The sequence below is a fragment of the Meleagris gallopavo genome, chromosome Z (genome assembly GCF_000146605.3).
Source record: "Meleagris gallopavo isolate NT-WF06-2002-E0010 breed Aviagen turkey brand Nicholas breeding stock chromosome Z, Turkey_5.1, whole genome shotgun sequence".
In the NCBI taxonomy this organism is placed as follows: Eukaryota; Metazoa; Chordata; class Aves; order Galliformes; family Phasianidae; genus Meleagris; species Meleagris gallopavo.
Window position 1 is genome coordinate 57,895,453 of NC_015041.2, and position 25,703 is coordinate 57,921,155.

Sequence of the window (25,703 nt, forward strand, 5' to 3'; positions counted from 1 at the left end):
AAGACTAGATTCAGTTGGCCAGGGCTTTTTTGTAACTACCTAAATTCTCACTTAAAGTTACTGTGCATCATCCTCACAAAGGCTTTTGCTCTCTCCATCCCTGGTGCTTTCAAGACTACACTGGACATAGCCTCCAGCAGCTTGGTATCATATCATGGCTGCTCCTGTGTTGAGTTGGAGGTTGGACTAAGGACTTCTTGGGGTCCTTTCCCACTTGAATTATTCTATGATACCAGATGCACAACTTCAGATTAAGCATTTCAACCAAAGGGAGAGATTTGACTAAATCCAGGTTAACAGAAGCCAGCTTCATCCACATAGATTGTATTTTGGAGTCAAATCTGATTACTTTGGGAGCAGAGAAATTTGAATGACAGATCAGACCTGCAAAAGGAGGCTTCTCAGCAAGGTCAAGGTGTCAGGATCACATAGCATTTCTGAAGTAGCATCATCAGGTTACGTATCCCGTATTGCAAATTTGCTAGTGAACTGAGCTCACAAGAGTAAAATAAAGATAAACAAACAAAAGGTTTTATACTTCTCAGAATTAATTCCTACAATACTTAGCATAGAAGATGAATAGTGTGCCCACGTTCATTTCTCAGGTATATCAATTTCTTTCAGGAATGCTTCTCTTTCAAGATTTATGGCTATAGGAATGTCCACAATAAGACTTTTATGAACCACATGCATTTGTCTCAAAAGTCTTTTTGTCCTGAAAAGTGGTGAAGTGTGTATCCATACATGATCTTAATTGACCTGCTTCTAATTTCAAGAGACAGATACTAACAAATGAGGTCAGTTCACCTCCTCATTTTGTTATCATAGAAACAAAATAAGTGCTATCATGAGCTTTCTAAGTGGATAAAGAAGCTGAAACTCTATAATGACCTGTATACTTACAATCTTGGTTATATTTCTTCCCCTGTGTATACACAAAAATGAAAACCAGTAGTTTTGTTCAGAAATCATCAGTCCATTTAAGTGGCTAATGGTACACGCACATTGTATGTATTTTGCATTTAAATGCTCCTATTTTCAAATTGAACATAGCCATTGGCTGGTAAACACATTTTAATAAACAGTCTGGTTTTTACTGACTAACAAAAAAATCATGTCACATTACACTGCTTTCACCCACTTTACCCACAGAAAATGAATTATGAATAATCAACTCCAAGGTCCAAAGGAGTAACTGGAAGGAATCAATGTTAGGTAAGACAAACTATGATATTAAATCCACAGTATATGGTTCAACATATTCATCCCCCCTACTCTATTTCTACACTTCTATATTTTTCTATTTTATATAGGCAACTGTACAGAAGAAAATTCAAATCTTTAAACTATCTTTTCAAGTCAGTTTATAATGCAGGAAAGAGGGCAAAATGGATAATTTAACTATATTATAGCACTGGGATTAGTAAAAACAGTAGGAATAGCAGCCTAACTTACTCCCAAGAAGGTACATTCATTGATTCTTCTGCCTGAGGTGATGCTCCACAGTTAAAATCATGTGTTCTATCTTAACTCATATCTTTTGTGCTTCAATTGGAGACAGGGCTAAAATTTCAGTGCAGAAGGAGACCATTGGCTGCTGTCTGCTTCTGCCTCCATTGATCTAGGAGCACAAAGGAGTATACAATTAAAATGGGGAAGGACTCTAAAGTGTAGTGATGAGATAAGGGATAATGTTTTTAAACTAAAAGAGTGGAGATTTAGGTTGGATATTTGGAAGAAATTTTTTGCTCAGATAACAATGCAGCACTGAAACAGAGAATTTGAACCCCATCCCTGAAGGTGCTCAAGGCCAGGTTGAATGGGTCCCTAGGCAGCCTGGCCTAGTGGAAGGTGTCTCTATTCACAGTAGGGGCTTGGAACAGAGTGGTCTTGAAAAAGCCCTATCAACTCAAACAGTTCTATGATTCTGTTTAACTCGTGCATATGTGAACATAGGAGTAAACCAGCCTCTGCATCAATTGCCTGTTGAGCCATTTTCAGAAGGCGGAGAGTCAGGAAGTTAAAATAGCTTTTGAAACAAAATATTAAAAAAAAATGAAAGCATTTCATACAAATAAAACCCTATTTTATCCATTCTACCACCAATTCAAATGGTAAAATAAGCTTTACATGCAAATTTGCATGTATCCATATCCATAATGTTGCTCATTATTTCAGCAAGATTATATATGTATAATCATATATTCTAGATTTACAAATAACCAGAAATGACATAAAGAAACCTCGCAAAATAACTTGATGATAGTGGGGGAGGAGGGAGAATCCTCTTTGCTAATAAGAGGTCCAAGGAGAAAAAAGAAAATAAAACCTTATCAAGATTATTTTAGAGCATGGACATTTATTTGATCACTGTTTTAAAGTGTCTGCACAAAGAGGAGGAAGTATCCGAGGCTCAAGGACTTTTCATTCTTCAAAGGAAGATATAATAAGGTGCACTCCCTGAAACCAGACACTCCCTCAGACAAATAACACAGTTATCTGCTCACCAGATAAATAGAATTAGGTGGGCTGAAGGCAACCCCACTGGGATCTTACTGAAAATACATTGGAGACTTAGCTCTCCCTCCAACAGCCCTCCTCCTACCCTCCAAATATTTGCTTTTTCAGAGAGAATCTCCAGTTTCTGCAGTGTGAGGAAAAACCACAGTAATGAGGCAGAGGTATTTTTGAAGCCCCAACACAACTTGATAGCATTAAGGAGCTTGAGAAAATAAATGCCAAAGTACCTGAGTAGATTTTACTGACATGAAGGCTTAAGTGTGTAATTACTCACAGCAAACACCCATAGTCGAAGGAAGGGAAAAATATCTTTGGACCAGCACTCTGGAAACAGATGGCCTTGCAGCATCTGCAGGAACAACACAGGAAATGTTTTCACTTGAAGCAGACCAAGTGAAGCAGAGCAAAAGCTGAACCCCACACAAAGCTTCCCCAGCTCATCTCCCTTATTGCCCTGGAGGCCATATTGCCATAACGGCTGGGGGATTAAACTGATCCATGTTGAATTGCTATACTGTAAAACATGCTAAGCAATAAAGTGAAGCTTTTATAAGCAAAAGAGGTAGCCATTCAAACCTAGGAAATTCAAACCTAGCAGCATTTTAGCTATGGTCTCACTTTTGTGACAACTCTTTTTAATTTCAGTTTACAATGTAAATGACACCATTAAGTCATGAATCACAGTGACTAGATTATTTTTGCATTGCTAGAAATGAAAATAGAAATAGAAAAACAATTTTAAAAGACTTAATTCAGAGTAGACAGTCCTGATGCAAATCAGAAAGAAAAAAAAGAAAAAACCAACCCACATTTACATGGGTATGTATTTTTAGAACTGAACATTTAGTATTCCAATTAAATCAGGTTTTCTCTCCACTCTCAGTATGTCTATTGTCAACAGAGATAAACGAACATATCTCTCCTCCCCTCTGCCTTCCTTCAATTTTGTGACTGAATGTAAAGAAGGAAAAGAATAAAGTTTGGTGGGATAGGGAGAACCAGAAAAATTGCAGACTGTGTTTCTTTTAGATTTGATCATTCCTGTTGAAACTGCTTTAGTTGGGCTTCTTTTTGGCAAGAAGCAAATTCTGAAAACTTTTAGATCGTCTCTTTATCCCAACAAGAAGGTAACTCACAGCTTCTTTAGAGTTTCTGTCATACTAAGGGGCAACTTTGCAAACGTATCTGTGGGTGGGCTCCAACCATTCTCTGCAGAGGAGTTCTTATCTACCTATTTGCTGCATTGGCCAATTGCAAATGTTAAGCAGGTGATATGACACTTCAGTGTTATTTATTTTGTTTGGAAATTATTTGCTTTGAGAAGTACTGTCTTTCTTTGTTACAGGAACTTTCTTACCATTCCCCTAATACTAAATATTCTTTATTTGTGCTATTTTCTGCCAGGAGCTGGACTACAGGTACAGTATCACTTCACCAACCTTGTTTTGAAAGCCTATCCAGAAACATGAAATAAAATAAGCCTGATGGTATTCACTGGGCTTCTCTTTCCCACTTAGGAATTTATTATTTATTATACTATTATATTATACTATATACTATTATATATTATATTATAATATATAATATTATAATATATATTATACTATATATATACTATTTATTAGTATAAAGCATTCTTTCCCAAGTTGATCAGTCTGAAGAAAAAAAAATCCCCAACAAGGCAGATAAGTAACAAAATACACACAGTACCTGGAGTATAAAGATTTAAGAGTCCCTTTCTCAAGTTTAGGAGTGTGGCACTTAGAAGATCAAGTTTTCTTCTCTTGTCCTTCAGTATCACTTCCTTACAGTCTTGGGGTCTGTTTTCAGTGCTGGTAGATAGTGAAGTCTAAATTAAGTTGCCATTTACCAGGTGATACGAAGCACTTCTCATCTCAGTGACACTTAGCAATGCTTCATTGCAGAAACTTTTCCTCTCCATTAGGCATTCGTAGTATTTGTCATTTACCTTCACAGCTTGCTGCTGTCTTCCACCACACTTCATCCTTCCAGTAAATGGTCAATGCAACCTTCAGAACACTCACCATCTTCCCAGATACTGGCAAATAATTAATAGATATATCTGTCTTTCAGTCATTGCTTATTGTTGCTATTACTTTGGTGGTGAAAAATAGGAAACTATTTCCATGCTCTTTTCTTCTCCCTGAAATATTAAAATTTGCACCACAAATCTGTAAGCCACTCATTTTCTTGAGTGTGCACATATTCAGATGCCATCAGTTGCCTCAGTTTCCTTTACCTGGAGCTGCAAGCTTTCCAGTTTGTGAAATGCTTCCTCTTTTACAGAAACATTCTTCTGATCACAATGAAATAATATGTAAAAAATAAGCACACACTAACCTTTCCTGTTGGCTTCTTCACACACATTCAGCTTTCTGTGGGATACTGACCCGACTTTGCTTGTAGCTTTTCTCTCTCCTTGCATACCTAAGGCAGGAAAAGGAACACCTAATTTCTTTTGACAGTGGTAAGAAGATAATCTTGCAAAAGAACTTTGAAAAGTCTCTTGGATATTATACTTAGACTCCTCACCAGAGGAAGGAGCAATGAGACCCCTCAGTGGCATATTTTAGAATTCATAACCCTGAAAAACTCCAAGCACCCATCCTTCAGAATGCAGAACAACTCAGTGCTTGCATTTTAAGCAGTGATCTACTATTTGCCTTGTTACTGCTTGCAGTATAAACTGAAGAAGAGCACCAAAAAGTGTTGTTGACCACAGGACTCAAAAGGAACTCAGTGTTTCACTTCCACATTTGGAGTACAAATTTGCAGAATCATCAAAATAGAACATAGAAGGTTTGGCAAGTCTCTGTTATCTGCTTCTATTCACTCAGTTTCTCCTCTTATGCCAGTGCCACACTTAGAACTACTCATCTTATGATGAAAAAGAGAGAAAAAATGCAAATACAACAGCGATATGATGTCCATGTTGTGGGCTAACCATATCTGTCCACGATTCCTCTCTTTAGCAAAATGTGAGAAGAAAATAGGATGAAATATCTCATGGGGTCAAGATTAGGCACATGAATGTTAAAAACAAAACAAAACAGAAAACAACAAGGCTACTGCTCTAAGAAAAAAGTAAAAATTGGGAATTACTGTCTTATTTTCATTGGCAAATTTTGATTTCCAGGAAGCAGGTCATCAGTAGTTGCTTCAGAAGACAGATTTACAATGGGTACATCTTCCTCCTTTTCTTAGTAAGCATGGCATCATATGGTATGAAGCATATTCTTGTCCAGTTTGGATCAGCTGTCCTGGTTCTGTCCTACCCTAGAATCAAAGAATCACAGAATCACCAATGTTGGAAAAGTTCTCCAAGATCATCTAGTCGAACCGTCCACCCATATTTCCTCACTATACCATGTCCCTTAGTGCAGCATCTAAACATTTCCTGAACACTTCCATGTACAATAACTTCACCAGGCCCCTGGGCATCCATTGCCTGACCACTCATTCAGAGAAGAAATTTTTCCTAATATCCAACCTGAATCTCCCTAGTGCAACTTGACCTCTCATTCTATTGATGTTATCCAGGAGCAGAGGCCAACTCCCACTTCGACTCAACCTCCCTTCTGGAAGTTGTAGAGAGCAATAAGGTCTTCCCTGATTCTCCTCTTCTCCAAACTAAATAAATCCCAGTTCCCTCAGCCACTTCCCATAAGACTTGTGCTCCAGAATCCTCACCAGCTTCGTTGCCTTTCTCTGGACAAGCTCCAGGAACTCAGTGTCTTCCTTATAGTGAGGGGCCCAAAAAGTTTCTCACTGGCAGGGCAGAACAAGAAGCAGGAAAGACTCTGACCTTCTGTGTAAGCACAGCTCAGCAACAACAAAAACAATGGTGTGTTATCAACATTATGAAACATAGCACCATACGCGACTAATGTGTCCAAATTCAATATATGAGAGTCTTGTGGGATAAATATGTGGAAAGAACTCAAAATTATTGGAAAACCTCTTATTAAAGCACAAAAAGCATTCAGTGAGCTCATTCCATGAGCTTACCTCCTGTAGAATTCAGATTCTGAAATCTGAAATTCCAGATATTTCCCAAATCTTTATATATTTACATCTCTTAAGAACAAAATGAACTCTTAAGAACAAATTGAAAAGAAAAAGATAAAAATGCCACACATTATCACATTATCAGGCCCTAGCTGAAGCAAAGAGAAATATTCTTCATTTACAACACAAAAAGTTCCTTTGAACAAAAAATCTTTATCCACACAGAGGTAGTCAAATGCCAGTGTATGGTAAAACACATTCCACTATTTGCATAGGCTTAAAGAGAGATCAGTGCACCGTGCAGGGTAGAGAAATACTGTGTAAAATCAATGCCTACAAACCCTGACTCAGTACCAATCTGTTTTCTGCTATTCTGAGCAGACGCTAAATATTGTAGAAAATAAGCAAGGTTCACAGGAAACATGATCCTAAATTGTGATTATGTCTCTATGTTCCAAACAAATAAAATTGTTCCAATATAGGTTTATGGTTCTTGAACAATACTACTGAAAAAGACAGTAGTAGCTTTGGCTCCAGTCACTACTAAACCACTTTATAAAACAATATTCTTCATTTCTTATTAATACAGAGGCTGGAGTTGACCAATTTGAGGGAATTTATTGAAATTATATGTGAAGTAGATACAATATCCACAGAGAATATAACAGATAGGGCCTGTAGTAAAAAGAAATGAATATAATATTGCTGAACAAGAAACATATATCTAACATGAGCATACATGACAGATACTAATGTGGCTCTAGGTTTTCAGCAGCAGAGAGATCTATTTTGCTGTTAGGTTTATTTGAGCAAAGGTTAGAAATTACATTGCCTCCTGCTAAGAGCTAAGTAAATCAAATTTCCATCAATGAAGAAAAAGAACGAGAAAAACCTTGTTCTTTTCCAAGAATTTTTAATGGATAAATAAGACCAGAAATTTTAATTCATTAATAAATGATGTATCAGCAGGATTGATAAATTGATAATGTGTCTTCACTGTCACATATTGTGAATTAAAAAAAAAAGGTATTTCATTCTCAGTCACTACTTACTCTTCAGACCAATTTTTCATGCTAAAAGTCTAAAAATGAAAAGTCTCTGAATTTGAGGTGTAAATTTTTCCAGTGCTACTGCATTAAGTTGTGAGAGCCTGATCATAGAATCATAGAAGCATAGAATGGCTTGGGTCGGAAAGGATCTCAAGGATCACCAAGTTTCAACTGCCATCTGCTCGATCAAACACTAGCTCAGACTGCCCAGGGCCCCATCCAACCAGGCCTTGAACACATCCAGGGATGGGGCGAACGTAGCCTCACTGGGCAGCCTGTTCCAGCACCTCATCACTCTCTCGGTAAAAAACTTTCCCCTGGCATCCAATCTAAATCTCCTCTCCTTTAGTTTAAAACCATTTCCCCTTGAACTATCAATATCTGCAGGCATAAAAAGTTGACTCTCCCTTTAGATATCGGAAGGCCTCAGTTAGCTTTCCCTGCAGCCCTTCTCTTTTGCAAGCTGAACAAGCCCAGTTCCTTCAGTCTGTCTGTATACCAGAGGTGCTCCAGTCCTCTGATCATCTTTTGGCCCTCCTCTCGGCCCTCTCCAACAGCTCCACATCTTTCTTGTGTTGGAGGCCCCAGAGGCTAGGGCCTCACAATGGGGACAATCACCTCCCTATCCCTGCTCACCACCCCTCTTCTGGTGGAAACCAGGATATCACTGGCCTTATGGCTGCAAGGGCAAACCTCTGGCTCATGTTAAGTTTTTCAGACCAGGACACCTAAGTGTTTCTCAGCAGGGCTGCTCTCAAGGAGTTCTTCTCACAGTTTGCATTTATATCCAGGATTTCCATGACCCAAGTGCAAAACCTTGTTTTGTTTTGTTGAACCTCATTAGGTAGGAATCCTCAAAGGCCTATCTTTTGATTTTTTTTTAACTCCTTCTCGATGGCATCCCTTCCTTCTCTGTATCAACTGCACCACTCAGCTTAGTGCCATCAGCAAACTTGCTGAGAGTGCATTCAATCCCATCATCTATGTCACTGATAAAAATCTTAAAGAGTACTGGACTTAAGACGGACCGTTGAGGGACACTACTTGTTACCAGCCTGCATGTGGACATAGAGCCATGGACCATAACCCTCTGGCTGTGATTTTCCAACCAATTACACCAAATAGCTGAAGAAGTTTTCCAAATATTTCCATTTATTCTGCTGCGAGCCACGATAGAAATAAATTTCTTCCCAGTAGTTGATATGATGCTGTGTTTTGGATATGTAATAACAATAACATTGATAACATGTCAGTGTTTTAGTTGTTGTAGGGAAGTGTTCCATGACTTATCTCTGGGAATTGAGTAAGGAGAATTTCAGACATAACCTGGAAACATTCTCATTTGTGAGAATTTGGGATAGATATAGAGAAACTTGACCTCTGTGAGTTATAAAGATCATGAAAAAAATGGATTGGGCATTATGTAGGGCTCCTTGCCACAGCAATGTGAAGCAAAATAAGTAGAAAGATTCATTTGCTAGTTTCAGTAGGCTAGTTAGTGACTGCAGTGCTACCTTTGAGAAGTTTGCCAGCAGCCATGATAAGGTTATTGGGGTAGAAGTAATTATAATGCTTATACTGTACTGTAACAATGAAGAAGCAAGAAAATGGAAATCCATTTTTTTAGAGCTTTGAAGATTCTTAGTTTACTTAGGGCTGCATCCTAACTTTTTAAATGGTAGTCAGAATTTCAGAAGGAATGGGTAGAAAGATTGAAGAAAAAAAAAGGGTTAAAAGAAATGGTAGCAATTGCCTGGGAAGATCATGGAACAGATCATCCTGGATGACATACTGGATCACATGAGGAATGAGCGTGTGATCCGAGACAGCCAGCACGGCTTCAACAGAGGAAGGTCATGCTTGACCAATCTGCTGGCCTTCTATGATGGAGTGACCACACTGGTGGATAATGGAAAGGTGACCGATGTCATTTACCTGGACTTGAGCAAGGCCTTTGACATGGTTCTCCACCACCTCCTTATCTAAAAATTGGAGGGATGTGAATTTGATGGATGGATCACTCGATGGATAAGAAATTGGTTGAAGAGCTGCAGACAGAGGGTGGTGATTAATGGCTCTAAGTCCAGGTGGAGGCTGGTAGTTAGTGGCATCCCCAAGGGGTCTGTCTTGGGACTGGTGTTCTTTAACATCTTTATCAATGACATCGATGACGTAATCAAGTGCACCCTCAGCAAGTTTGCTGATGACACCAAGCTGAGTGGTGCAGTTGACGTGGTGGAAGGAAGGGATGCCATTCAGAGGGACCTCGACAGGCTGGAAAGGTGGGCACAGGTGAACCTAATGAGGTTCAACACAGCAAAGTGCAAGATTTTGCACTTGGGCCAGAGGAATCTCAGGCAGCCATACAGACTGGAAGGAGCAGTCCTTGAGAGCAGCCCTGCAGAGAAGGACCTCGGGGTCTTGATAGATGAAAAGCTTAACATGAGCCAGCAGTGTGCCCTTGCAGCTCAGAAGGCAAATGGTACAAATGGTATCCTGGGCTCTATCAGAGGAGGGGTTGCCAGCAGGGACAGAGAGGTGATTGTCCCCCTCTACTCTGCTTTTGTGAGGCCCCGGCTGGAGTACCGTGTCCAGGTCTGGAGCCCCCAGTACAAGAAAGACAGGGAGCTGTTGGAGAGGGTCCAGAGGAGAGCCACAAAGATGATCAGCGGACTGGAGCACCTCCCCTACGAAGACAGACTGAGGGAGCTGGGCTTGTTCAGCCTGGAGAAAAGAAGGTTGCAGGATGACCTCACAGCAGCCTTGTAGTACCTAAAGGGAACCTACAAACAGGAGGGGAATCAACTCTTTGAAAGGGTAGATAACTGCAGGACAAGGAGAAATGGTTTTAAGTTGAGGGAAGGAAGATTTAGGTTGGATGTCAGGGGGAAATTCTTTACAGAGAGAGTGGTGAGTGCTGGAACAGGCTGCCCAGAGAGGTTGTGGATGCCCCATCCCTGGAGGTGTTCAAGGCCAGGTTGGATGGGGCCCTGGGCAGCCTGGTCTAGTATTAGATGGGGAGGTTGGTGGCCCTGCCTGTTGTGGGGGGTTGGAGATTCATTATCCTTGAGGTTCCTTCCAACCCTGGCCATTCTGTGATTCTGTGATTCTGTGATTCTAGCTGTAGTGGAGCATCATTTGGTACATAAATGGAAAATGCCTATTTAAGGTACATAGGCCATTCCAAAAGTAATGCCTCCAATTTATTTCCATGGAAACTACAACAGATACAGAGAGTGTTTGGAAGAAAACAAAACAATGTGCTGCTTTTCTGTTCCTTCCTGGACCTGAGCCTTATCAGTTTTACTATCATGCTGCCTGGACCCCAACACCCTAATTGTACATGTGCCCTGATCCTTTGCACCTCTGGCCATGCCCATGGTTATGAACAGATGCAGATGAAGAGATGAAAAAGCAATGGAGTCTGACACTTCTATCTCATGCACTGCCTTGGCATTTCAAGTGCAATCTATCCTCACACTGAGGATCAGCGGTGAATATTTGATACTGGTAGCCAAGGAATGACTGAATAAGTTGAAAGTTCACAATTCCACAAATGGATTATCTATATTCAGGTTCCCACTTCACAGTCTGTTTAATTAAATACAAAATTTCTAACAGAACAGAGTAAGAATTAAACATAGAACAAACACAATAAAGTAGAATAAAAATTTTTAAGGCTTCTCCTTGGTGAGATGTACAAAGCTGAGTGGGATACATGAGAGTGTAGGAAGTGAGAGAGTAAGCTCATCTCTTATATCCCTCAAGATAATTTCTCAGCTACAAGTGTGGTGGTTGCCATTTGGATGACATCCTACTTTAAGATGAATCTCCACCTTGGTTCCATAAATCATCCCCTGAAGCCTGGGGCAAGGGTCCTCAGTGATGTCACCAACCCGTAGACTGTAACAGTGCAGCCCTCACTGCATACACTCAGGTGTCAGCAGAGCCCAGCCCAAGTTGGCTCATGTCTGGACTCCTGCTGAGGAGGCTGGAAAGTGAAGCAGAGCTTTGCTGGGTGATAGGTCAAGCTGTGAGGCTACCAACAGCAGATCTTGGTGTCCATCCCATCAGGTTTGCTCATCCCAGTCAAATTTTGCTCAGATCTTCAAGTCAGTCTATTTGCAGGGATGGTTTTAATGCCTTTATTCATGAATAAGGAAGGAAACTAATGTGACAACATTTCTGCTAATTTATCTGTTTAAATGAAGATTGAAGTGCAAAAGTAAATGGTAATAATGATGTAATCATTGTAATAAGTACTAATGTCAGTTTAATGGAAATGGTATAGGGAGCCATTAAGGACTCTAATTTCCACACAGTACAGCTTGCCTTGCCCAGTGACATCAGCACAGAGGGAAGCCTTAGAATAAAACTAAGAGAAACTTTGCTCAAAAAGAAGGCCTTAGGCTGATTGAACTGGGATTGTTATTAAGCAAATTACAAAGGCAAGACACTCTAGAACTAATTCAGGTCTCATCTGGTCAGTGTTAAAAAGCTAAAACATGAATTTTTTTTTCCTTGCTCAGCATCACTCTGCTCAAACAGAAATGGAAAGGCAGTCACTGGCCTGGTTGAAAACATAGTGCAAATGAAGGCAGAAGCTGCTGAAATCTGTAATATTCATTAATTCCACAAAGTATTGAGTTTTTCCAAGAGAATTAGATTGGTTGACTTTTATCTTCAGCAAAGATACTCAGTTTGTGAGTATATTTACATCATATTTATTCTTCTGTAATTTTGCTTAATTTTATCTATTCTACATGTTGTCTTCTCAGCTTAGGGTTAGAAAACACAATTTTCTCCTCATTTGGACCTCTGAGAAAACTTATTAAAATGCTGCCTCAAAATTTCTCAAATAGCGGAAGTTGCCTCTTCGTTTTACCTGATTTATGTGAATCAGTCAAGAAAGGTATTGAAGAATTGAAACCATTATTACAATATATTTGATGAATAGTTACTTAATCACTTAATCTTTCAGTAAATGGATAAATAAGTCTTGCTTGAAAAATGGACTTGGACTACTGAGATCTATATTCTAGTACTATGCAGATTCTAGCTCAGTACTACAACTGGTAGAGAAATACAGCTCCGAACTTGAATTTTTACTCTTTTAATCTGTGCTTTTCAGTTTCCTTCTCCCTATCTTTAGAAAAGTGAAGAACAAGGGCATGATTGCATGAAATATTCTTTTTCTATGGTAATGGACACCACAAAAGAGCTTATTAATAAATATCTGAAAAATTTACAGCCACCTCCTTACCATCTCCTCAATAATTCTGCTATACTCCCACTTCATTTTATTTTTTATAGTTATTGTGAAGAAAGGTAGTTCATAGTTGGGTCTAATTTTAAGAAATATTAAGAGAGCAAACTGTAAGCTACACTGTAATTAGCTAACAGTCTCATGTGGAAATAAATTCTAGAGGATTTAGGGGTCCATGAGGGTTGGACACTATTTAACAACAACCACTTAGAAGCCTAGAAGCAGGTAATCCCACTGTGCTACCAAGCAAGTAGGGCAGAACATGATTGGCTTGGCTAAACTGCAAACTCCTCTTTGAACTAGGACAAAAAAAAAGAAACTGTATGACTTTTGGAAGCAAGATCAATCTTCACAGAGCAAATACAGAGATGCAGCTGGCATCTGTAAGGACAAAACAAAAAAAAGCCAAAGCTCAACCTGAGTTGACAATTGCCAGTGTCATGTCTGGCAACAGAAAAGGCTTTTTAAAGTATGTCAGCAATGAGAGATGGAAACAGAAGCACAGAATTGCAGGAGTTGGAAGGGACCTCAGGAGATCATCAAGTCCAATCCCCCTGCTAAAGCAGGTACCCTACAATGGGTTGCACAGGTAGAGATCTTCCTTTCCCTAGACTCCCTCTTACCTCCAGGGCCTGGGTTTCCCAAGGACTAGTCTTAGTGCTAAAGACTGAAGCAAAGAAGACATTCAGAATCTCCACCTTCTCAACATCCCCTGTTACCAGTGATCCACCTCATTTAGTAGGGGACCCACATTCTCCCTAATCTTCCTTTTACTGTTGACATGCTTAAGAAACCTTCCGTGCTATTCTTTACTTCCTTTGCAAGATTTGATTCCAAGAGGACCTTAGCCTTCCTTGTTGCACACCTACAGGCCCTGGGAATGTTCCTATATTCTTCCGAGGTGAGCAGGCCCTTTTTCGACATTTCATGGATCGTCTTTCCTTTTAGTTTATCCATGAGATTCTTGCACATCCTCACAGTCCTTCTGTCAACTTTTCTTTATTTTTTACTTTCAAGGATGCACCAACCTTGAGATCATAAGATGTGATGTTTAAGTGTCAACCAGCTCTCATGGGCCTCCTTACCTTCTAAGGTTCTAGTCCATGGAATACTTCCAAGTAGGTCTTTGACGAGGTCAAAGACAGCTCTCCTGAAGTCCAGGGTAGCAACCCTACTTACACTGAACTGATACATGTTGAAGTTATCCACTCCTTTAAGTTGTAAAACCGTGACTGGGGGAACAATGATTTTACATTTGTGATTATGAAAGTTTTAAGAAAACACCTGTATCAGCTCTGTATTCTTAAGTCCATGTGGCTTGATGGGATTAACCACAATACTGAAGGAGTCAGCGGATGTTATAGCTGGACCCCTCTCAAAAACATAATGAGAGTTTGTGGGGTCTGAGAAGGCCCTCACTAACTGAAAGCTAGCAAGTGTTATCATCAGCAACAAGAAAGGATATAAGAGAAGTCTTTGGAAATTATAGACCTATTAATGTAACTTCATTATCTGGAAATGCTATGGAGAAAACTGTCCCTAGGGACACTGAAAGTAATTCAAGTCATAAAAACATATTCAAAATATGTTCACAGAAGGAAAATCCTGCCTCAGGAATTTGATCTCTTTCTACAATAAGGTCACTCCTTAGTGGACAAAAGGGAAGACAGTAGATGTAATTTTCTGGATTTTAATAAGAGCTTAGATACTGTCCCTCGCAGTATCCAAGCAGACAAACATTCCAATTGTAAGATAAACTGGTTCATGCTATGAGTGACTGGAACACAGTTCTGCAGAAAGTGATCTGCGGTCTGCTAGTAAACAGGCTTAACACTAGCTGTCAGCAATGTGCCCTGACAGCCAAGAGAGAAGACCACACTTTGGGGTGCATTAACCCAGGATTTAAAATGAGGTGATTCTATGCTTTCCTTAAGAATTTTAAAATAATGCATAAAAGAAAGGCATCAAAAATTAACTGTAAATGATCACTGCGGAGATCATGTCTTTATCTTAAGGCTTTGTTGAAATCACAGTTTGGACTAGTTAACAATTTTGGTTGTTACAAAGAATATAATTTAACACCATAATGTTTGCAAAAGAGGCAGAGGAAAAGCAATAAGCAGAAGGAAACCATTTTGTTGATAATTTTTTTTTAAACACACTTCCTTGAAAAAGAATATGAAAAAGAAAAAGAGAGAAGGGGAAAAAGAAAAAAGAAAGAAACAAAAAGAAAAAAAAAGATGCAAAATTACAGATTTATGTATATTAGATTTCTCGTCTTGAAAACAACTCAGGAAAACCTGCAGTATGTCTGTGGGTTTGTAAACGTCTCTAAGGTGTAAATTCATTTATATGCATAAGGAGATATCCAGTGGTTATCTGCAGCCTATGAGCACATTAATCTGATATTTAAACCTTCATGAGTGCATTTTCAAAAGAGCTAAGCCTCCATCTGCTCACACTGGGGAACTCTAATTTCTGCCAAGTTTTCAGCACACTTGGAAATAGGGCCCTTTATTCAAAGGTATTCTGCTGTGCAGTCTTACGGCTTTGCTGAGAGACTAAAAAGAGTACATGAGATGCACTAATATTTTAATTACATTCAAACTGAATACTATTACATCTTTACTGTAGAACAGCTACTACAGGAAAAATGAAAAGGCAATCTATGGACTGATGAAAACAAACTTCTTATGCTGGATTTATCAGATAATGGGGTAGGTTTTTTAATTAGATCACAGTACAAATTCATTGCTCTGGAAATGTGATTACTGTCTTCTACGAGGGCTAAAATATTGTAGATTCATCATTCAGTTCATTAACAAGATGAATCTTTCCACCTTCCTCATTCTCACCCCTTTCAGCTCTTCGTAACATTAGATACAGTTTATGGCAATGTGTACCATGGGCTGGAGAAGCAGTGTGGAAAACGTGGAGGTGAACCCTAAGGACACACATTTCCTACAGCATCTACTCCACTGCACTGAAATCCTAACTGCAGCCCAGTGCCTGCTGTAAGGGGTGTTCACATCCATAGTCCATAAGTACAGGTGGTTCTTCCTTCCCTGACCCGAAAATGCAGGTGCACTGGTCTCAAATCAAGAGAGGGAACGAGGGGAGGCAAGTGTGGGGAAAAATAGATTTGTTTGTAAATAACTCAAGAACCTATTTGCATATACTGTGCAAAAGGTGGCAGGAAGGTCAGCAGTCGGAATTCCTTTCAAGGCCAGACTGCAGTTTTTGAGACAGCTTTCTTAAGGCCAGACCAGACATTGAACCTGATCAGCTGGAAAATCAAAAGCGTGGGGATAGTTTCCAGAATACAACCAAGGGCTGATCACAGTATTTGTTGCTTAAAGCTCCAACCCAGCAGAATGGAGTTCTGGTTACGGGAGATGGAGTGCATCTCCTGTTCAGTGCATGCTGTAAGCAGTTCCTTCCCAGGAATAATCCCTGAAGCAATGCTTACAAATCCAGGCAGCTGCTGTTGCTCAGCAGTCACAGCTCTGGGAATACACAGTTCTACCAGACTTGTGCTGCTGATTTCAGTCAATGCTCACCTCAGAGGTAGTGGAGGTTTAAATTTTTGTGGCATTATTTTGATTTTCTGAGCTATTTCAGTCTATTGTTTTTCCACTCTATAAACAATCCAACTAATAAAACTAATACAGCACTAGCTATCAGTTTCTTCATACTCAGAAGAGTTTTTTATCAAACCACCCAGATATATTCTCTCAGGTGTTCTTCTCACTCTGGGTTTTATTTGTTTTTTTTCTGACAAAGTTGATTCTTCTCTTGAAACACAGACCATGGCCTTACATATCCAACCAAACATCTGTTGATTGCAGCCCGTACTCCTGTCATTCTCAGTAAATTTATAACAAATAAAGCTTCTAATGTGACAGCAGCTAATACATATAACGATTTTTTCATCACCAAGGAGCCTTGAAAACATTAATATTTCTTCATAACTCCACTGTGGGTGGCAATATTATAATGGACAGAGGTAGGAGGTTTTGAAAAGCATATCTGCTCAGCAAAAATTCCCTCCCTCTGTAGAAACAGCTTTCAGGTTGAGGAGGGTTTAGGAACAGCACAGTAAGCATCAGTGCAATACTAACTTGTCAGGAAAGGAGCCACTGGGTTTGAAAACAAGTGGAGGCATCTGAAGAAAATTTGTCATTTTACAGACTGCCAAAGCAAAGTTTGTGAGGTAGATGTCCTAGAAGCAAGAGTAACTCAAACCAATCAGCATGTCTCACAGAACATTAACTTTCCTGGAAAAGCAACAACATTCCAACATTATCATACGCTCACATTCTCCATGATATATCTGCTCTTGCTCATTCACAAGCAAGGCCAAACAGTTACTTTATAAGGGCTTAAAACAGAAATTGCTTCCACCAAGGAAGGGACATAATAAAAATCCCAAATATTTTCATTAGCCATCCTGCAAAGCTATACAGGCCAGGATAAACAGTTCAGAAGCAGGGATATGCTACCAGAAACCAGAGTACGTCACAACATGTTTTCTTTCAAGGTGTATTGGGCTTATATGACAAGGTTTTGGTAGCAGTGGGGCTGCAGGACGCCCTCTGTGAGAAAAGACCTAGGTTTCAAGTCAAGCTGGTTGAGGCTTTGGGCAGACTGACCTAGTGGAAGGTGTCCCTGCTCACAGCAAGGGAGTTGGAACTAGATGATCTGTATGGTACCCTCTAACCCAAGCCATTCTATGATTCTATAACTCTATGTCGTCTCTTGGCTTTGTTTAGTATGGAAAGAACTTTCGTGCATTGGAGGAACTGGTCTCACATCCAATACTGGCTGGAGCTGTATGTTGCAGTGGGCCAGATGATCTTTGCTTAGGCCGTTGTCTGCAGGGAGCTTGGACATGATCCACAGGGATCTCTTTCAACTCCTGTGGTTCTATGATATGGAAAGAGACTGGAGATGGATAAAAGGATGAGGCAGATGGTTAATTATTTCAGTGTTCTTAATGCCGTTATTGGCACAACATAAGTGTTTCTTGAAGTGTTGAAGTGTTTGTGGAAGATCAAGAAGAAACAGAAGGAACAGCACAACAAAAAGAACATCCCATCCACTGCACATACCAGGACTTGCTTATTTTGTTTCAGGATGTATATGATATTGTGTTATTTCCCTAAAACAAAGCTCATCTAGTTTCTGTTAAGGTGTAACAAACACTGGCATTATCCTACTAGAAGAGAATCTCAAGTATTCAGATGTAATCTGACAATCTAAGACAGTATTCAATGACAGGAGGATAAAAGTCGTCATTCAATCAGGCTGGTGGTGAGAGACCTGAAATCAGAGCTTTGAGGAAGACCATGGAAGAGTTAAAGATGATGTTGATCCTGAGACTCTGGATCTCAGCATGAGAATTAACCAAAAGTTAATAGTCATACTGCTCTGAAGAACAACTGGTCCACTTGAATCAAAAGGGCATTGTCATGGTTTTATATTTTTTTTGTTTTGGTTTGGTTCTCAGTATTCCGCATCAATACATCATGTAGTATACTGGGAGTTAAAGTGTTAATGCTCCAATTCCAGGCACCTATCCCTATACGTTACAGAAGTCATGGGATCTGGCCCTTCCGGCTGGGGCAGTCTCTTACTGCCTGGCAGTGGGTGCTGGAGGGTGCTTTCCTGGCCGTTCCAAGCTTTTCAGGTTTGAATCGGTATCGGGAACTCTCTCTCTCTCTCTCTCTCCTGTTTTATTTGATTTATTAGTCTCAATTTCAATCAGATTGTATTATATTGTGTTATCTTGCATTCCGATATCATAGTAAAATAAGTTTTCCTCCATAGATTGTTGCCGCTGTTTTTTTTGGTTTTCCTCCCTTCCTTCCCATTTTGTGGGCTGGGAAGGGGAGGGCAGGGGCCTACAGCCCACCCTGTCACGGGTGTAGATTGATCTCGTTAACTCCGTGACAGGCATTGATAGACTATTAGAATTGGGCTGTCTCCAGCGATAATGCAGAACTTAGGACAGGAAATAAGATCCTAAGCTTTGACACTTATCTGAAATTCATAATGTCGGAAAATGGCAACCTTTTGTCCCAGAAAAGGCAAGAAAGAACTGTCACAAATTCTGATTGCAAAAAATAGAAAAGGGATCTTGAATTTAAAAAGAAGTAGTAGCTTTGCAAGGCCATGACTTCAGCCATGGAGAGTCTTCAACAGCAAAGTCCTTTTCTCCTGAGTTATCTGGATGCATACTTCTTAATGCGTCTATTTGGACATGGGAACTTATCTATTGTGAAGACCACTTGCATGGCTCCACCTAAAAATCTGTTTTAAAATATTCCTTTCAGTACTGGATGTGATTGGATAAAAATAATCCTACAAATTTCTAATTTTTCTGTGTCTCTATAGTAGTAAGAAAAAGTAAACATGCAAAGCAATATATAAAAATGCTTATAATCTACATTTTAATTTTTATGAAATTACAGTTTTGAAAATAAAATAAAATAAGTTTTTATAATCCAGAATGCTAACATCATATACCCACTTACTGAATTAAAATGTGCCATAGAGCATCATCTGATATGGATTGCCATAGCCTGTAAGTTGTATGGACAATCAATTTACAGGCACAAAAGAGCTCTGACTTAACAGCAGAATAGCAGGCCTCCAAAAATCAGAATACAAGATTCTTCTCTCTCTGAATCTCATTCAGCCCTTTGGTACCTCAGCTCTTCAGAAATAGTAACTGAGCCTTCCTGAGTTCCCCACTGCTTACACCAAGCTCTCCTAGTCCAGATCACAAACTGTTTTACCAGGAGGACCACATAATTGTAATGATGCTCACATTTCATTCTAATGGGTAAAATTTACTCAGGTTTTCAGTTTCAGAGCTGTCATAACTCAGCTATGAATCTGACAAAGAAGTTTAGATACAGTATCTCAACAACATCACATTTGATAGTGTTTTAATACATATAAGTTCCACGTTTTGACTCTGGCTGACAGCAAGCAGAAACTTCATAACATAACTGGAGATGCATTTTACTCATGGGATCAGAAAACCCTCCTGATCTTGGACTCCTTGAACATGGCTAGGACTTCCCTGTAATCAAGGGATCACGCACCTCACAGGGACAAAGATCTTCTGCCACCGACTGTTCCCAGGGGGGATGGAGGGCCACCACCATGGAGATGGTAAGGCGATGGCAGCTGGCTGTGGGGGAGCACATGCTGGGCTCCATAGCAGCTTGCTGTCTTCAGCCTCACCTGCTCCTGCTCACTCATTGCTCAGTCAGGTTTTGATCTCCTGACTAAAGAGGAGATCAAAACCTCCTCTTTTGCAGCCCCACAGACAGCATGAAGGAATAACCCTGAAATACTGGCAACAGCAAAACTGCCAGGATCTCTATCCACCTTCCTTCACCTTTCTTCTTCACTGTTCACTGTGGATAGAGATGGAAGTTTGTAAGAATGTAAAATGTATTCTTTCACCATCACTTCTCTCCAAGTTCTGAAGCCCAAATTTATACCATTGTGAAACTTGTGACTGATTGAGATGTCTTTATTTACAATCAAAATGAAGAAAAAAATATAGGGGAGAAAGGATGGACCCAAAATACTGCATCAATTTTTCACCATTTAACTAGACAGGAAAATGTTGAGTTTTTTGGTTGGTATGTTGGTTGGTTTTTGTTTGCTTTTTTAAAATATACAGGCAAAATTTCTCACACATTTCAGTTAATAAAAGGCTAGCTATATTGGTATTTTATGTATTACATATATATATATAAAATTTTTAATAGCTTTTAGGAGATACAGGTTCTGTCAGGAATCTCTTTTTTATCTTCTTGTTTTTTAAAATTTAGTATTTAGTCTAGTGTAAGAAGCATGTGTAGGAAGTAGTTTTACAGAAATCAGTAGCAATTATAACATTGCAAGGCCTATTAAATGTATGCTCATCTGTCATAAAAGTCCACAATATATTGGGCACAGGTTTTCCAACAGCAGTGAAAGGAACAATGAAAAGTATTTCGGTAGAAAGAAATAATGAGCAAAGCTTTTAAAAATAAAGAATATAGGTTATGTGAAGCAATCATTTCAAACAATGTAAACACCAAATAAATGAGAAATTGACCAATAAGTCAATCTTCTGTTGCTATACAACAGAATTGCAAAACATAGTACTAATTTTCAGATTAGTATAGTGGAACTTATATATTTTGTAATGGAGACATTTTATTCATTTTATTCATTCTCTGGAGAGGCATCAAATGAGTAATAATATTTGTACTTCATTTAATGCCGAATTCAGTTCTGAAGGTGAATATTATTTCATCATAAACAGGTTAATAAGGCTGTGCACACAAGGCATTTTTATACTTTGAGATTATAGATAATTTTAGAAGCATAGTGTTGTTGCAGACCATTCTGGTTTCAGAGTTTGAAAGAGAGCATATTTGGAGCTCTGATTTTCCCATGTAAATATACCATAAGGCACTTTCAAAAACACTGGTATTATCTGCAGTTCTGCAGTGAGAGCAACCCAGATCAATACCCATATTTCCACGCTGGATTCCCAGTGAAACACCAGCTTAGTTCACATAACATGTAATTTAAAAACAGAGTATTTGTAAGAGACAGTGCTCACAAAGAGAGGTATTAATGTAATAGAGAAAATAAATGAGCTGAACAATATAAACAAGCTCTCTAGTATACAAGTTACTCCACTAGGAAGACAAACAGAAAAAAAAAGGAGAAAAAAAGCAGAAACCTTCAGACTAAATAGAGGTTTGGAACAATTGGTTTAAGTCAAGGCATTGCCACTAAAAGATTGAAGAGTTTAGGAGAAATTAAACTATCCAGAATGTCAGTGATAGCAGTTTAAGCACTAGTTGAATAGTAATGAATTGATTTCAGATGAGAGAAGAATAACTTTGCTCCAAAGTTCATCTATTTTTTCCTAGCTTCTTCAGAATTCTTGATAAAATGATCATTTTTTTTCTTCTTTTATCGTTTGACTACTAAAACAACAGGCCACCTAGCATACATTTTCCCTTTTCTCTATATAAGAAAGGTTATTAATCTATACTGTGTTTGTAAATAAAACACATTGACAAAGTTGCAGGAGATTGAGTATTTCTAAGCCACAGTAACAGTTCAGCAACCAAAGCATTCCACTTTATCATGCTGAGATATTTTGTGCTCCTTCCTCAAGCAGTCTCACATCTTTCTCCTTACAAGAGAACAGCAATGCATTTATTTAGCAGTAATACAATTAAGACATGCTTTTCAGGATAAGACAACTCGCATTCTGGTTTACCTAAAACTGATGCACTTGTAATTTCCATCATTTGCTATGCTGTTTGCTGTATACATAGTTATAGAAGTAATATGGGTTAATTCCAATAGATTTGTCTAATTGTTAAAAGATTTGTTTGCTCTGACAGGAGGAGTTACTCTACAGATCAGTCTTAAAAAAGGATTCTGTAGTTCTGTAGTCTTAGGCTCCTACCAAGGAGTGCTGGGTGCACTTTGGACTCTGGTTCTGCAGAGTTTGCAGAGGGGACTGGGAAGGGAGAAGGGTGTCAGGAGTGAAGTTGAGCCTGGGAAAAGGATAGGAAAACTCTTTCCCCTGAGTGAGTGCCCACATGGATGCCTTTGCTTCTCAATTACCTCATCAGTAATTAAATGGTTACATTAAATGTTAAATGCTATGTTAAATCTAAATATCTATGTGTATGTAAATTCAGTTAAATTTCCCTCAGGTCTTTTTTTCCTGGAACTGAGTTGTGCAGTTTTGGCCAAATGAAGCTTAATAATGTTTTACAACATACAATTCTCTCCACCTTAGTTTCTTCTGTATCTTGTTCTTCTTTTGTTTGTTTCTTTGTTTATTTTCCTCTGATAGACAGCCCAATCCTGTAAAAACAGACCCTGTTCACATAAAGTCCTTAATACAGAGAGATCCGGAAAATCTCGTAAATGCAAGCAACAGCCAGAGAAGTTGTTTGAATGTTCACATCTGATTTCACCAAGGAAGAGTTTTGCTTTGAACTGCTTGTATAATACAGATTACTGTGTATTCAAATGTGGTTGAACATTGTATGCTTGATCTCTACAGAAGGGAAACAATCAACATGAAGCGGTAGATTTGTCAGGTCAAATTATTGTGTGTCTGTATTTATTTGTGCATATATAATAATAAACCAAATATCAGAACTAATGCTTTCAAAAGCCCATGAAAACAAATACCAAATGTTGTCCAGAACCACAACTCGGGAAAAAAACCCACAAGGTTCTTAAAAATACCTTCTGGAGAAGGTGTGGCATGTAGAGTTAGCAATTTAAGACTCTGCAAGTCTTAAATTGTTTCATAAACTGTTTCATAGTTAATGAATTCTCAGAAAAGTGCCAGAAGTTCATGGTGATAGGGTTTCATTAATTTCATTATTCTTTGTATTTGGAATTTCACATATTATTATTCAACTATGTTGACAGCTGGAAAACTGATGAACTTGTTTCCCTGACTCTTAGAGCTTTATTATCTGGATAACTAAAAAATATTTACATGTTTAATGGTGGTATATTTTATAAGTAATTTGTTCAGAGTTGATTTGGAAAAAAAAAATAGTTGATAATCAGCCTTCATTCTTGTTTTAGTCAATATGTGTACTGAGCAACATTTATCTATTCCATTTAATATTTTTATTCTGGATGGTTCTAATGGAGGGAACAAATGAAAATACAGGAGTGAGATAAAACAATGATTTCATATAAAGTGTCTGCTGTTCAAGAGACAAGGAGCTGTTAACTGGCTGTGCTAGTACAAAGTGTGGCAGCATATCTGGAAAACATATTTAAAGGAAAATACCATCTACTTTGGCCAGGAATAATAGCTATGTTGTCTGTTCCTGAAATGTCCTTCTTCCTTTTTATTTGAAAGAGAAATGAATATTGCTCTCTGAATTGTATGTTTTTCTTTTATATTCAGGTAAGACTTAATATAGCATAGAGCCCAGAGAGGATTTCAGAGGAGACTCAGGTTACAGAAATAAGATGATCCACCAATACCATTTAAAATATTTATTTTGCTTATGGATTTATCTTGAGACTGTAGTATATAGAAAGGCAAAATCCGTGTGGCTTGCCAGAGATTTTACCAAATGCCAAGCAAAAACCATCAGAAAGCAACCTTTAATACTTACAGGGTTTTTGTTTGTCTCTTTGTTTCCATTCTTCACATTCAAATATTTGCCTTTTGCAAATATTTGCAGTTTTTCTATTCTGAATATTGTCAATAAATACCTTTTTTTTTTGTTTTCTTTGACTTGGCTGGCACAGTCTTTTGCTGTCCACCTCTATGAACATTGTTTCTCTTCTGAAGATGAAACAGACCAGGTGCTTTTCAGTATAACTCCCATATACCACATTTAGAGATTTGTAAAAGCAACTCAAAACTAATGTCTTCTATATTCACAGTAAAATACACTAGCAAATAAATAATGGCAGAGAATGCAAAACTAGTTTGTGTTCATCTGAAAGAGATCTTTTCTACAATTTCCAAGGCTTTCTGCAACTACATCTTCACCTTTTATTGTTGTTCATTAACTTTGATGATTGAGAGATATACAGAAGAAAATGTAAGAATGCATCCATGGATTTCTCATCATCATTAAGCTCTTTATTCTTACTGTCTAGAACTATACTGAAATTCAGTTAGGAAAAGGGCATTAAAGACTACTTGTGTTTAAAATAAATAGATATGCTAGAGAGAGACAGAAGATTTCTATGTTCACGCTACTTATACAAAGAAATAGAGACGCAGTATTCTGTTTTCTCTTAACTCACAATTACAGAGATTCAGGACATCATTTGGACTATTCGTATAATTTTTAATTTGAAAAATGATGTAAATAATTTCTTCTTAGAATTTATTCTAATCCTATTTTCTTTTAGTTTAGAATCATTATCCCTTCTTCTGTTACTACGCTCCCTGATAACGAATCCCTCCCCAGCTTTCTAGCTGGCCCCCTTTAAGTATAGGAAGGCTTCTGTAAGGTCTTCCTAGAGTCTTGCCTTCTTCAGGCTGACCAACTTCATCTCTCTCAGCCTGTCTTCTCAGGAGAGGTGCTCCAGATCTACGATAATTTTTATGACTTCCTCTGGACTCCCTCCAACAGATCCACATCCTTGTGCTGAGGATTCCAGAGATGAATTGCCCAGTCTAGCTGCAGGAGCTTGGCCTTGTTGAACTTCATGAGGTTCATATGGCCTCACCTCTCTACACTGTCAAGGTCCCTCTGGATGGCATCCCTTCCCTCTGGCGTGTCAAGTATGATTTTTTCCGGAAAATCTTCCAAATCTTATTGATTATCAGCATTCTTAAGTCCTTCTGTTGACAAGTCATTTCTCAAGTTCAACCAGTAAGAGAAATGTGTGACAGAAAGCCTATATCATTTGAACACCAAGAACTGGTACTGTAGAACATATTGTGAACTACCTTATGCAAGTGACAGTAGGCAACCAAGATGTAATTATTACTGGAAATTCTTCCCTTAACTACTGTTCTGTTCTTTTGCTACTGCTCCTGCTGACAGATTTCACCACAAGTTTTAGCTCTTGCTAGAGTGCCTCAGGCAACAAACAATGCTTCCTCTTGGAAGAGTTGCAGTGTATCTTAAATGTTCATAGATGATAAGAATGTCTAATGCTTGAGATGTCTGAGTGCTTAAATGTCCCAGGTACTTTTCTTCTAGCTCATCTCGCTGCAGGAGAGCAATTTTGACAGACCTAAAAAACATGTTGAGGAGTCAGTGTGTTTTAGTCCTATGCCTGTCCTTACTTTAAAACAA

The 25,703-nt window shown here is 38.7% G+C and overlaps 1 long non-coding RNA gene across 1 annotated transcript; it reads right to left on the reverse strand.

The window, feature by feature from the left end:
• Positions 1-2,708: 2,708 nt before the first annotated feature.
• On the reverse strand, positions 2,709-7,385 carry LOC109364074. Its single transcript, XR_004162144.1, has 5 exons — positions 6,232-7,385; positions 5,644-5,817; positions 4,882-4,968; positions 4,231-4,684; positions 2,709-2,869 (listed from the first exon to the last, which is right to left on the reverse strand). It is a non-coding gene; the product is annotated as an uncharacterized LOC109364074 (long non-coding RNA).
• Positions 7,386-25,703: the final 18,318 nt, after the last annotated feature.